This window comes from Lepeophtheirus salmonis, unplaced genomic scaffold (assembly GCF_016086655.4).
Source record: "Lepeophtheirus salmonis unplaced genomic scaffold, UVic_Lsal_1.4 unplaced_contig_906_pilon, whole genome shotgun sequence".
Classification (NCBI taxonomy): Eukaryota; Metazoa; Arthropoda; class Copepoda; order Siphonostomatoida; family Caligidae; genus Lepeophtheirus; species Lepeophtheirus salmonis.
Genome location: NW_027296657.1, coordinates 44931 through 60637, shown reverse-complemented (window position 1 = coordinate 60637; position 15707 = coordinate 44931).

Genomic DNA, 15707 nt, shown 5'->3' with positions numbered 1-15707 from the left:
GAGGAGAGCAGCTTAGCTATAATGACCTTTCATTAATACTATTTTGAATATAAAAGGTTCTCCTCTTCACAGCAGCAATTCATTTTCTCCAACCAAAATCTTGAAACAGGTAGCATATATTAATAAGGGCCATGATTCAGTAGTACCATATACATACGCTTTCTCCTTGTCCTTTTTTTCATACAAATAGTTCAACTCTAGATATAGGCAGGAATTACTCGGATGACAATCCTCAAGTCCAACTTATAATTTCTCAGTGATAGTCTACGTCATTCATGAGCATTTGTTGCTACACTTTATAGTTTATAGGTATATGTTCTTTTCTCAAGAAGGAAATAATAATAAGAACAGCTTTAGAAAATAAAAAAATAAAAATTAATGGTGTAACTACACAAAAAAAACCGGGCCTTTTTTCATTGTAGAATTTTATTCCTCTATGGTGACATCTATCTGAAGCCTATCAAACTTGCCAACATATATTTTTCTTTTTGATTTACACTCAAGAAGATTTAAACCATTTTGTTTGTTATTGCTTTTTTAGAGCCCGTGATTTCTGTACCCCGATCCGATCCGTAACAAAAGATCTTAATTAGTAAGTGATAAACAAGATACATTTTTGGTCAAACTGAGGTTTGTCTCATTACAAAATTCATAATCTGACCCGTGAAAACATCAACTTTTGAAATAAAAAAACCACCTTTGATTGTTTTAATACCCAAAAGTGAAAGGGATAGAAAGTTTTAAAATACTCAAGAAGAATATTGTAGTTTCTTTGCTTTAAAATGGATTTTTTTAGTATTCGATTATGGTATATACGTAAAATATGCAGACATAATTAAATATAATATCAAGTGTTGCAATAAATTCTTTGATGTGGGCTATTGATTTTGTTTTGTTTTCTAAAAAAGTATGTCTATAAAAATGGGTCAAGACAATAAATAATATATGGTATACATTTCTGACACTGCTAATCCAATTAGATTAAATAAGAGACTGGATCTGGAATACGTAAATATAATAATGTAAAAAATTAACTACTTCAGAACATGGATATTATACATGTGCTCTATTCGTCAAATTTAAATATATTACAAATAACAAGCAAAACATTTGAGTTAATAATGAAAACTAGTTTTAAAATAAGTTTTGCTGGGGTTGATTAATTAAAGACGGAAAGCCTTCAATGTTCTTCAAGAATTAGCACAAAAAGAAGACATTCTATGTTCTCCCAGAGTCAGAACCAAAGGAAGATCAAGGGAATCGAAGAAAGATACTTCTAACTTGATCATCCTTATCAAGAGATGTTCGAATTCAGATTCTGAATTCCACGAGGGACGAGAAGATGATAATTCATCCACGGAAAACTATCAGACATCATAAGGGAGTAGATTGAACTCTTTCCTTGGGAATGAGATACAAGAATCGAAGCAATATAGGGATCCACAATGAGTAGATAATTTTAATATTTCAAATATACTTAATTAATAATTCTTATTTATTTAATATTTTATTTGAATTTGTACAAGGAGCGATCCCAGTACAATGATATTTCTTATTATTATGTATTACGGGCACAATGTAATGTAATTTACATTGAAATTGTAAACAATATGATATGATTAGCTTGTACATCCCCATAAAAAATGGGATCACTTAAAAATACAAAATGAAACAAAAAACAATGGAGATGCATATTTTTTAAATATATCTTGAATATTTTTCTATAACATGAGCTATGATATTCCTCATCACTATGTATTATGAATAAATTATAAGGCTCTAAAGAACAGTGTTGTTTTGTATCATTTTTCAGCCTAAGAACAACTTAATTCTCATTAGTGTTGTGTTGGTCCTTTTTATTCGGCCCAATCCAGTCATAGCACCGTCAGTCCTTCGGTTTGGTCCTTAAGACCCCCGGTCCTTGGAATTTTTCATAAAAATATCGATGGTTCATTAAGACAAATAAGATATATGAAAAATGTATTAAGATTATTGCACATTAGAGTGTTCGCTATTTTGTAAGGTTGATCAAATTCAAAATTATCATAAATTACGAGATGTGTTTAGGTGTTTGTAATGACCTTCGAATGTTTTTTTCTTTTCCATGAAAAACCTTTACCCTCCATCCGGTTTAAGTTCCGGTGTACCAGAAGTACTTCAAAATGGGGTCAAACTAAAAAAAGAAAAAGAAAAGATTTTAATAATTATAATTTTTTTGAGTTTGTTAGTAACTTTTTTGACTTTATTATGTAGTAGGTTTTGAAAGTTAAAACTCATGAAGTAACTATTGACCTCATACAAATATACAGCCCCTCCCCTGTGGACGCTCCTGAACCCTAACAATAGAAGAATGTTTTGGAGGAGAACAGCTTAGCCATTATTCCATTTTAATAGATGAGTTGTAAGCAGCTGTGAGAAGAAGGACTTAAACACAAATCCCACTCCATAAATAGAAATGACATATACCCGGTGTAGAAAAAGTAGTGAGAACTTCCTTTAAGTACTCATTAAAATACTCCTAATTGATGAGGATGATGTTGTACATAGAAAGTTTTATTTTATAATATTTTTACTATAACAATGCAAATTAATTATGAATCTGGCCACCGTCAGCCTCAAATGACCCCTTGCACACATTGGCAACGCAGTCCTTTTTCATGATTCTCCATTTCTAGTTAATAGAGATCTTCTATGTATCATTATTCGGATGGTGGACTATGCAGGCCTTCTTCTCAATTTGCCAGCAGTGGATTCAGATCTGGGCTCTTCGGGGGCGAAAGGTTCTTGGATCAGAAGTTCATGTTGCGGGCCATCCACTCTTGTACAATATTAGCAATATGGGACGGAGCCCTGTCCTACTGAAATACGTACGTGGTCTTGTTCTTGTTGGCTTCCTTTCGAATGTTTTTTCTTTTCCATGAAAAACCTTTACCCTCCATGGTCTTGATGATCTATGCCACAACCCCCAACATCATCACAGAGACTGGATGTTTGGTCTTGGTGACTGTCCTGATGGTGTTGTCAGGCTTGACAAAGCATACCGTCCGATCATTTTGCTGGTTGTTGATGGAGACAACGATAAAGGTATTTTTGTAAGAGAAAAAAATTACCCGGTTGCTGCTGTGCTTCAGATCATTCATGAGTGGTTGACATCGCTGAAGACGGAGTTATTTTTGACGTTGGGACTGGAGTGGCCTCTCAATTCTTCTAAGCGACCTTCCTCCAGCCTTTCGGATGGCTTTGTTCACAGTATACCGATGCATCTTCTTCTTCTCGGGGTATTCTGACATCTTCGTCGTTGAGCTTAAAGGCCTCCATGATGTCTTCAGGCTTCACTTTGATGGGTTTCCACTTTTGCTTTTGTCCTTAAGATTATCCCCCTCAGCTAAACAATTTTTGACCTGACAGACTGTTGTCTTGCTGACATTTAAAGCTTTTATGATGTCCAAGGTGGCCCTCCCGGCGAGGATTAAATTGCTTATGATGGTTCTTCTCATCTCCATCGTGACATATACAGAATTTTTGTTTACAATCAAAAGCTAAAAATCTATGATATTCAAAAAGTATAGGAACTCTAAGATTTAATCAACACCACCTATTCAAAACTGTATTTTTAGAAGGCATCATTACTTTTTCTACTCTCTGTAGTTTGAAATTACTCCAATGTCGATTCTCAATTATACTCTAAGTCCAAAATGGAAGCTGCACTAATAACTCGCCCCACAATTCATGAGTGTTATTCTCCGTCTTTCATGAGTACACACACTAGTTGTGAGTCACTTCATGCCTAGATTTCCCTTTACAAAAATTAAATAATAATGATAACAACTTTGAAAATAAAAAAAAGACCTTTTTCAGATTCCATATGTCAAAAGAGTTAGTCCTGCCTTTTAGGACATATTTTATAGACCTTTATTAATTATACATTTGCATGTATGTAATTTTAAATATACAAATAACAACAAATGGGCTCCAATTTATTCATCGTAAAAAATCCAAAGAGGTATGTATTAGAATACCCCATTCTTGAGATAATGAATTTTTTCCCTTGCAGAAAAACCTTTTCTTCTGGAGACAATAAAAAGCTGACTTTGGTAAAGATTTTTTAATTTAAAAAATGTGGGTCTTTTTGTCCAAATTTTCGTTCTTGTAGTGTCCCAAATATAGTGCTATGGGTCCAAAATTATGCTTCTTATACTTTTTACAGGGGCGTGAGCAATGAGAGGGTATGAGAGACTGTACCCATCGAGGAATTAAAAAAAAAAAGATTTATATGGAATGAAAATTAGAATATAAACCCCAAATATAATCCTACGGACACCCCTTAAGTATCCGGTTTTTGAATTAAGAATATTGTGCACCAAGTTTTTAAGGACCAATGTTTTCCAGTTTCCTTGTTTTATCAAACATAATATAGCAAATTTAATTGAAGAAGCCAAAAATTCGACAATTTTACTCCAAATGAGATTGCTAAATTAAATTGAAACGAGAACGCTTTCATGTATGTCTGGTGTGCTTTAATTTTTTTTTTTTTCTAAAATGTCTATTTGAATCATAAAAAAAATTAATCACACTCTACTTCAAAACACAAATAGCCGACTAAAAATAACAATATTTTATTTTCACAGAAGTAGAATAGCTAGACTGTTGTGATTCATATCGATCTTCTCTTAATCATAGTTGAATTAAGTTATAATTAATTTTTAAAATCTATTATATTTAACTTATGACCAACATATTTTGCTTATTTGTAGCACGTCAACCCAAAGGAAGCTTGAATAATTTTTGTCAAAATTGAACATAGAATAACATTTTCGAACAAATTATAGTTAAATTCAATAATGAACCAAGGATTCTGATTGATCCTTTAGAGGCACTGCCAATTTTAGTTTAAGTAGCCAAAATTAACTGCCACATTTATAGAATTAGGAAATTAATAAATTATATTTCTAACACAATATTGCACCAAATTAAGTCAGATAGGTAAAACAGAGTATTTCATTCATTCCGGAAATTTGAATTCAATGCCTTTAATTGACCGAATATCTCTTTGAAATATTAACTGTCATTTTATAAATATTGAACCTTTGTATATATTATTCTTTTATTTTTCATAAAAATAAATAGTTTTTTTTAAACTAAATCCCGACATGTGCGTTGAAAAAATACATTGCAGCCAAAATTAATAGAAATACTATTATTAACCTTGATTGCAACCAGCAACGTTAAACATATTATGTATAATTTAACTCAAATTTCCCCTCAATGTGAAGTACTTTAAATCCATACGAAAAATTACAACCAAAAATAAAATAAAAAGAGCGTGAGAATGTGTTTCATTGAGTAGAAGATAAATTAAATTATTAGTGCGAACAAAAGGGATATAAATAATAGCTTGGAATTCTAAAGACATGGGAGAATCACGCGTTTTTTGTTATTCCACGTTGAGGGTTAAATATTCCTTCTTATCTTTTACAGAATTGAAGTAGACAGGCTATTATTCTTCTTCTCCTACTGCCTACTTGTTTCCCTCTGTTTATTGTTTATTATCAGTGATGTGGGTCTTTGTACATGAAGATCCTTGTTCTCCAGGACCACTGGCTTCTATGTTGTCCTAGAGGACATTACATTATAGAAAATGATTGATATTCGATACCAAAGGCGAAGGTGTTTCCTTGGTTGACAGTCGAACTCTCACAGCTCACACTTCGTTGAATGGACGTAGTCGGACTCTCACAGAGCAAGGAACGAATTGACGTCACTCCACCGGAGGAAATTTGAGGAGAATCCCATGGGCTTTCTGTAAACGCTTCGTTAGATTGAGTGAGTCTAACTATCACAAAACGTAAATCCAACAGACGTGAGTCCCCAAAAGGAGGCTTATAGTCGAAAAAAAAATCTGAAAAAATTGGGATCCCATCCCCATGACTATCTGTCGCCACTTCAGGGAAGGACGGGATCTTCTTTATACACTCTTTTGTTGGAATATATATCAATTAACCACGTATAGTTCGTAAATAATCTATAAGCATTTTTTGTTTATCTGAGATAAATTTATTAAATATAAGAAGATTAATTATTATTCTTGAATTTTATTATTGATTGGAGCTTTTTCTACTTTTACTACATTTTTTTTTTGGGGTGTGTGTATCTGATATTTTCATATTAATGTCACTATTAAGATTTCTACTATAATTTTTTTTTCATAATATTAAGTAATTGAATCGAATAATGAGAAAATAAACTTTGTAATGAATGATTAGAAAAACAATTATAGCATAAATAGTTCTCCAAGTCATTAACAAGTTCACAACATAGAGTAGAAAATAGTTTTCCTAAATTTTGGCATTGAAAAAATTGAGACCTTGATTTTTTATTTCTTATTATAATTTGATACACCACAAATACTTTGGTGATCATATTAAAACAAAAGTCTGTTGGAGAATTAGATACCTCCTCTATTTATTTGCTCCAAGAGTTGATGTTTAAGAGTCTTCGAGACCACATTCACAGAAAATAACCAAGTGGAAATCTTTTGAAGAAACAAGAAAGTCAAAATAATCATTACATTTCAGTCTTGAAGTTATTGACCGTGCAATATAGCCAGAAATTACATAAAGAAGATCCTTGTTACTTCTTTCAACTTGATAAGTCATCTCGTTTTTCTGCCATGGAATCAATCAAGCATTGAACTTCGAAAGATATTCAAAATTATCGTGTCCTTTGCTTAGTGGGTCCTTTGAAGTATCCCTTTTTCGAACTCCCGTAGAATGCGTCTTACAATTTACGATATTTCAATACTTTCTTACAACGGAGACAAAGTTTCCAGTAACTTTCCATGCAGGGTACATTGAGGAGTAATACTGAAGAGATGGATAAATATGTTGGAAGGTAAGGGAAAATTCTTGGAAGAACATACGGTTTTAAATAACGGTTCCAGAGTTTAGGATCCATAGACGACAACTGTTTCTTCCGACGATCATCTTGACTCTCCGTAACAAAATCTTTATCTTGAAAATGGAGGGAACAAACTCTTGAATACTTAAAAGATGCCTAAGCCCTGTCAGTTTTCTTAGGTATGGCTCTAAGCCAAGCAATTTTTAAGAATTCATCTTGTGGGAAGGAGTGAAGAGAAACAGTAGGATCCTTAGGATCTTTTTTATACCCATTCCGACAACTGGGTACACAACAACAAGCTGGTATGATTTTAAAAAACACCTATAACATGGCATCAAATTTAGTATCTTCATAATAATAATAATATTATCATATAATAATTAATAATACGATCCTTATTATAATGAGAAAAGCTGATGTCATAGAGTATTTGAAGAGCCCATTTAATCAAATGAATTAATTTTTTTACTTACAAAACTTCTCAAAATTAACTATTAGTTCCCCGATGATATTAGATATTTCTCTTTATGAGATGATGATGAAAGTAATAAGTAATGCCTAATGATAAACAATAACAAAGTTTGATTAATATGAATGAGAAGATTCACCTAGTTGAATGAAAGTATAAATATTAGCACTCAAGATGGAAGGGGAAAAAACGCGGGAAAAGAGAGTGAGTCTTCCATGTCTCTAGAATTCCATGATAATAGTTATGTACTTTTTAGAGTGGTTAATTCACATTTACATGAATATTAATATCAGGAGCGTCTGCAGGAGTGGAGGCTTTAGGTACCTCCTTAATTTCAAAAATTTCCCCTGAATTTGCATATTCGTGTTACTAGGATACTTATCCCTTTCCAAAATTAATATCACCTATTGGAACGTAACGCTAAAATTTCATATTAATTAGCTCATAAGCTAGCGAATCAAGTTCGAGACAGTTCGCAGCTTTGCTTTTGGTGGTGTCAGCAACGTTTTCTAGAACGAAGCCATCATGAACGCTCGTGCGCTCTTACAATAATCCTACCTCGAGCTATAATATAAAAGCATAAAAATGTTGCAAAGAAAAATATTGTATTATTGAATTAATAAAAACTAGGTTCAACAATTACAGTCAATTATGAATAAAAATGTAGGTAACTGTAGAATATATTTATTTGCAAAATAATAAATTATTTACATAATTACAATAATGCATCAATTCCTCATGATGATTTTTTAGCTCGCCTGTTTTTTTTTTTTAAAGCTAGTAAACAAAAGAGTGTTTTTTCGTTTCCTAAGCTGTTATGATTATAATTTAATTCCTGAGGAGTGAACTTCTGTATTTACTACGTACAATAGTTATATGCAAAACCGGACTGAAAATTTGGTTGTTCTCATAAAAGAAGAAAATTAAAACGGAATATATGTTGGGGAGTTCTAAGAATGCTACCTACAGACAAATATGTCCTAAAATGATGGTAACCTTAAACAATTGAAAAATGTTTTGGAGAGGTGCAGCTTAGAATTCATGACGATTCATATATTGGGCTGCAAGCATCTATGAAAGGAAGAAAATAAACACAAATTCTACTCCGTATCAAGGCTGTAACTACTCCTCAATTATACTCCAGGAGCGCCCCCAAAAAAAAAACAATAACTTTTTTTGTCATTTGGGCAAATTATGCTGCAGAGCAAAAAAAATTAAGTTTTTATGAATAACTTTGGATTTTGAAGTTTTTTTCAAGAAAAAAATAATTTTGGAATTTTTTTTGGAAAAACAAAGATCAAGCCCCTTCAAAATATACGGAAGTTCCCGTACTCCGAGTCCAACAAGGACTTACACTAATAAATCTTCAGTGCTTGTATCCATCATTTATGTGATCATTCATAAGTAGCTGATTACTTTAAACGGAGATGTTTTCTCTTCAATAATGAAAGAATAATAATGATAAAAGTTTTAAAAGAATAAAATAGGAATCCGATTGCAAATTACAAATTTTTCTAGAATCAAATAAAGGCATATTTTTTACAGTTCTAGTTATTAAATAAGAATCTGGGCCGTTCTTCTTTATGAAAAATACGTAATAAAACCATTAATTATTGTACAAATCAACAGCAAATGAAGGAAATTGTTGATTTTTGAGGATATTAATGAAATCCTGACTCTATATAAATTGTTTATTTTTACACATACAAAAGAATAATATATTATGTATTAGAAAAAAGCAGACTTCAAAAAGAGGGACTAGGAAAGAAAATACAGCCCCATCTGTCTAAAATGCAACAATTTTTTAAATGGGGCGCCTTTGTCCTATTTTCTGTATTTTGATCTTAAACCCCATAACTTATTGTAAACAATTGTCTAAAGAAACAATTTAAACAAAGTCAAGCCAGAAATAAGAGCGTCATAATAAAAAACATGGAGCAACGCAGAACTAGAATTCTGGTGCTATCTGTGCGTGGAAAATCACCATCAGAGCTCTTGTAGTGTGCTCTACTCTGTACGGGGTGACGACAAGACTTCCATAAGCTTGAGATCAATGTCAAATTGTCCCAAAAATTAGTTGGGGTAGTTAAAGGCACCTTTGAAAGCAGAAGAGGCAAGTTAACCGTCAAAGGCCTTACTCTTGAATTTGACAGCAGCCAGACCACCTTGCGCCACTTGGTGAAGCAAGACTTAAATCTTAATGCCTAAAAGAGAACTCCTTTTAAGCGTTCCAAGCCTTTGGATCTAGTAAAGCGTGTGACCCGGCGCAAAATCCTACTCAACAATCTTGAAATGCAAGACTCTTGGCCTCGTCACAGCCCCGTCTGTTCCCCCCTTGACTTTGGTATTTTATTGGTAACCAAAAGGGTAAGCTTTCAGGAGTCCGATACACAACAAAGAACCAACTGAAGGTCGTCATCATCATTACGGGAGCCAATCTAGAGCCAAGCTTTGTAAAGAACTGCTGCTCAAAGTTTTGCACCGGGCTTGAACTATTCATTAAGGCAAAAGGCTGCTATATTCATGGGGAATATAAGTAAGGTCCCTTGATTGTATTTATATTTAAATTTTCCAAATTTGATGATATTTATTGAAATATAACAATTTTTGTAATTTTCAAAAAGGGATGCATTTTAGACTGTATTATACAAATACAAGGTTGGCCAGTCATCATCTTTTAACTGCACCAGAAATGTATGACGTTAAGGCGAACAATGAAGGTGCTCCCTTAATAAAATATGAAGAATTTAGAATACAATTTAGGGAGCTTTTTTTGTTTACAAGTTCATCAATTCTATGATTATTAATAGGCAATAGTTGTAATAGAAATATTTTAATATCAAATATGTGGAATAGTTTGCGTAATTGTGATATTTGCCCGTAGTTGAGGACCCAGAGTGTTCCTAAGAAGACTAAGAAGCTTTCGAAGCCAACGTTTCCCCTTTTTTCAGCAAATTTAGGGGATAGATGTAGCCTTATAGTCGTTGATCGTTGGAGTCATGAGCATGAAAAGTATTACTCCTTGTTCTTAACTCATGATAAGTACTCAAATATATATTTCATTGCAGAGATAAGCAGAAGGAATGGTTATTTCAGATTTAAGGATGTCAATTATTTTTACTTTCAATATATCAGAATATTAACTTTTAATATAAAAAGCATATAGTTTTGGTTCATCTAGCGTTCACTATGAAAAGCTTTCATCAGGCAATGACAATCATATAGAATTTAAAAATCTTTTCAAGGATATCCATTATTCTCTATGAATAACTCTAGAAGGATTGTCGACTTCTCTGTTTACCAATATATCACATATGAAATGGGTTGGCCTGTCAATGAATCGTAAATAGCTCCTGGGCCATTCTTTCATCCCTAGTAGATCCCTTCCAAAAACTCCTTTACTCTTAACAAATAACATTTCCACTACAGGATTGCCTAGATAAATCAAGACAAAATTCAATTGATAATAACACTGGTATCCTTGGACTGAGTTCACATATGAGTGTCTCAATTAAGAGGTTGCAGTCTTGTGTATAATATCATCTGTTGACTGAGAAACAGAAGGAGGTCAAGACTCTGCTCTCTAGACGAATGAGAAAATATCCACTATTGAACGCAAAAGGAACTCTCAAAATGACAGCTGGCAAGGACAATGTCCCCTAAGTGTACAAGTCAAGGAACTCCAGCTCCATCTTTGTCGTCATCACCAGCACAGGGAAGCTCATACCACCATTCTTCTTCAAGAAGGGAGAAAAGGTCAATTCTACTGTGTATGTGGATTGCTTGAGGTCCACTGTGCTTCCGTGGGTGCTTGCAAACGTCCCTGAGTCCAACGTGTAACAAAAGGACTCTGTCCCCTGCAAAAAGTCCAAGATCAGCCAAGAGTTCATCAGGACCAACTTTTACGATTTCTGGCCTCCCAAAGACCTGGCCTTCCAACTCTCCCGATTGCAATCTGTTGGATTACTTCTTCTAGGGAAAGTTGTAGAGGGAGGTATGCTTTAAGTTTGTGTTACTTTTGTCAAAATTAACGGAACGAGTGAGTGACTGTTACAGTATCAGAACCATACACACAATTCCCATTTTCAGCTGCTTGTTTTGCATTTGCTCCTTCTTAGAAGAGTAATAGTAAAATATGGATCATTTTCTCTTTGTTGGTGCCCATCTTTGACGGGCGCTGAGTCAAAAAACAAAAATCACAAAACAATTTTTTTAGTATTAAATCTTATATGTCTAACGTAATCTAGCACTTATACAACGCGAGAGTACACATTACTAGAGCTATCTATCAGAAAAATAATGAATCTCTTTTTAACATCCCTGTTATAACGGCCCAATTTTTAATTAGTACAAAAATACAAAAAATAGTTATTGCTCTAATACAAAGTTTAAACGGATTTGTGAATAATTATTAATATTTTTAATGACAATCTTTACTTTTTTGTTCATTATTTAAAAGAAAAAAAACGTTTTCTAGATCCGTCTAGAACTGAATAAAGTAGATATATTTATATTAGTTATAAATATTTGCTATCATACTATCGTTTTTTAGAATTTAAAAATATTTATAATAAAAGATCTGTTTCGTTATCAAGATTGGAAAAATATAAAATTAAAAAAATAAGCAAAAGCGACAATGTAGAAAAAATTACATAATTCTCTTCAATTAATGCATACGTATCTAAGTAGGATACAACAAGGTTAAACAATCATGTACACGGGCTTGCTAGAATTTTCAATTTGATGCATCATACCGATTGCTTGGCAAGATAGGCAGATTTTGACAAAACACACAACCACTTCTAGTCTATGACGTCACTTGCTATAATTTTCAATTTGATATATAGTACCGACTGCTAGGGAAGAAAAACAGATTTTGACAAAACACACAACTACTCATCTACTATTGCGCCAATATTAAAAGCGTGGTGGAAGTCAAACAACATCCGTCGTACATGTATTATGGTATATCCTTGTATTTTTATTAACCTTGGGAAGGGAGCATAGGGAATAATATATAATGCTATAAGGAAGCCCTATTTATTGACATCTTTTTTAAAACAATACATGATTTATGTTGTGTACAAGTAGAAATACAAGGGTAAAACAACCATCATTAAATTAATGATTGCATGTAACCTTATCCATTGCTAATCATCTACGTTCAAAAATTTATGGAGAAATACAAGAAACATATTGGTTCCCGAGGAACCATCAACCTGTATAAGTAAATTGTACAATTTGCAATTTCTTTGTCTTAAAATACATTATTTAATTACAACACCGGCTGGGATTCTAAATAAAGAACAATTTTAGACCTCAATATCTTGGCAACCCTGTGATCTATGTTTATGAAAGTGTGCTCATCAGATTTAGCTGACAAAGTTGTACAAGAAAAACTACAAAATATTTGAGATGCCCTTCTAATACGAACGCCGTGCTAATGTGCTATTAATGTGTTCTTTTGTACTTGGCAGACGGCCAAGGACGCAAATAACTACATAGATAAAGATGCTAGAGAGCTTAAATTGATGCTAACAGATCCGGGCTCATGCTTTAATTATAAATTGGAATGTTGCACCAAATCCTGTAATTGGAACGAATTTTATTCTGGAAAAACTAAAATTTTTAAGTCCTTAATGTTTTGGGTAAAAGAAATGTGTACTTTTAGCTCCCTGGATCTGAACCCGTTGGACTACTACGTGTGGATTGTCTTGAAGTGAGAGTCAAATAAGCGTACCCACAACACTTTTTTACTCCTTGTAGCTTCCATTCTGAAAACATTAGCCAAAATGGACTTCATCAAGGCCTGTGTCAGGTTCAGAGCCAGAAACGAGACTGCGGTTGAAGTTGGAGGTGGTTGGTTTGAGTCATTTACTTCACAATGTACCCTGGCAAAATATTTGTGAATTGCAGAATTAATTTTTGGGAAATAAATTGTAATATATATTATCCTTCAATTTTCCGGTTTCAAAATCCCAACCCTGTTTTAGTCTCTTGAAATTACCGAGGCTAATATAAATCCAAGGTTAGACTATCATGTAATCGGGCTTGCTAGAATTTTTTATTAGGCAGATTTTGACAAAAAACGAAACCACTTTTAGTCTATGACGTCATTATTGCTGGATTTTTCAATTTAATGTATCATACTGACTGCTGGAAAGAAAAACAGATTTTGACAAAACCCTCATCTACTACGACGTCAATATTAAAAGCGTGGTGGAAGTCAAAGATCAGTCGTACACGCGTTATTGTATAAACTTGTATTTCTATTAATCTTGGAAATTACCAACATTACATTGATACTATGAATTTCATTTCCATCTTTTAAAACTACATGGTTATCATGTATTTATGAGTAATATACCCCTGGGCATTTGAAGTTTATAATGTGCCAAGGAATACTTATATTTTAGTCATATATATTAAAATAGTCAAAAGCTACATACATTAATAGAGTGATCATCCCTGGAATATTCAGTTGTTTCATTATTCTCATCACAATTCTATTGTAAATCTTTTATTTAAAATCATCTCATTTTTGTTTTACTACTTGTGCAATTTGCTTATATAAAAATTGTCCAAAATTACAACTTGTACAGAATATATATGTACATCTTTATCTTTTTAACCATAAATCCAACAAAATATATGGGGATATTTTTTATCTACACCAGTTATCCTGTAATACGGGTAGCTTGACGTTAATACATCAGTTATTATATCTTAAAATAACTCCCACAGTAATATTTCTTGAGGGAATCAATATGATGAATATCTCTCAAGGGGGCGCTTCATTTAATTTATTTTATGTGTACGACCCGAATGTAAATATACAAAAGATGGTATAAACTTCTTTGTTATTAATAGGAGATCTGAATGTATATTTGGAAAAGTCAACGAACCAAAGCCTTAATCTTAAGGTTATTCAAAAAAGTATTCTAGATCTAAATTTAATTAATGTTTTTAAAAGTAAAGGAGGCCAGATGATCACCAGATGTCCTGGGCATGTTCTTTATGATATTGGGGATGGAGTATCAACCCTCCTCAGAGCACTAGTTAATGGTGATAGATTTCCGACGCCCGAAAACCGGAAATAAATTTTAAGTGTCTTTATAGGCTCTAAACGACATGATTTTCATCAATTAGTATACCGTTGTCTGAAAGACCACTTTAATTCGTATGATGTATCGATGAGTCTCCCAAAAATAATCAGTAAATTCATTATGAAAGAAAAAAGAATCAAAGGAACTTAATGTAAACTTGGATATCATGCTTTTACGGGGATCTCCTTTTATAAGGACATTAACATTGGAAGTAATAAATCTGTATAGGGTCTCCGAGATTCTAGAGACAGAGACCAGGCAGAAAATCAAAGTTAAGACCAATTATTACAAGAAACTTAAGTACCTGAAAGACAGGAATATTTTCTCTTTACTTCGAGTGGAAATAATCGTTTCGAGCGGAAAAGAGAGGACCAAAGATATTTTAGGATTCTTTCATGATAATTTTGAGAGAATAGTAGGAGAGAGGCAAGATAACTTTCCAAAAAGAAGAGTAATTCAGAATTTTTACGTTTTTTTGAAGGAAAATATAATAATTGCAAGGCATATAAACCTATTGAACCAGATTGTATTAGTGGAAAGACCTTTGTTATGACAAATAAATGAAATAGCTCCCTATGTCCTTGTTTTGGAAAAATACATGAAAAAATCGGTACAGCTACCGAAGCCTCTTACTAGTAGAAAAATAGTCTTCTTACCGTAAAGGATAAGAAGACTATGGAAGATATGGAATTCTTGCAGGTGTACTATCGAAGCAGATAGAGCCTATTTTGAACACAAAGCTTGGTATTGAGCAAAAGAGTTTGTTGAAGAGAAGGGGAATTTTAGATAATGTCAAGTCAGAAGTGGTCTTACTATAAATAAGAAGAAAACTTCCATTTGGTCATGGAGGCCATCGAAAAAGTCGGAGGTGAAGGGCTGTTTTACTAATGAAAGAGCTTTAATACTCTGATTCATTTCGAATAAAAATGGATTTTCCGACAAAAATTGTTCCAAATTAAATGGCCACATTTTGATAAAAATTCATAATTGAAGTTCCAACAACGTTTTGACCTTTACAATATCCAGGTAGTTCCTTTAGTTTTATATAAAGCGGTATCAAATCCAAAATTGTGGAAATTGATTTTAAATGAAGAAAAGTCTTGCCTATTAAAACTTTTCACCGTAGATACATCCCTGCTCTCAAACGAATGAAGAAGTATTTAGGAGGGGGCCTAGTTTTTTGTTTGAAAAAGTTGTGCCAATAATGTATAAAACATATCCATTGATCAGACAAA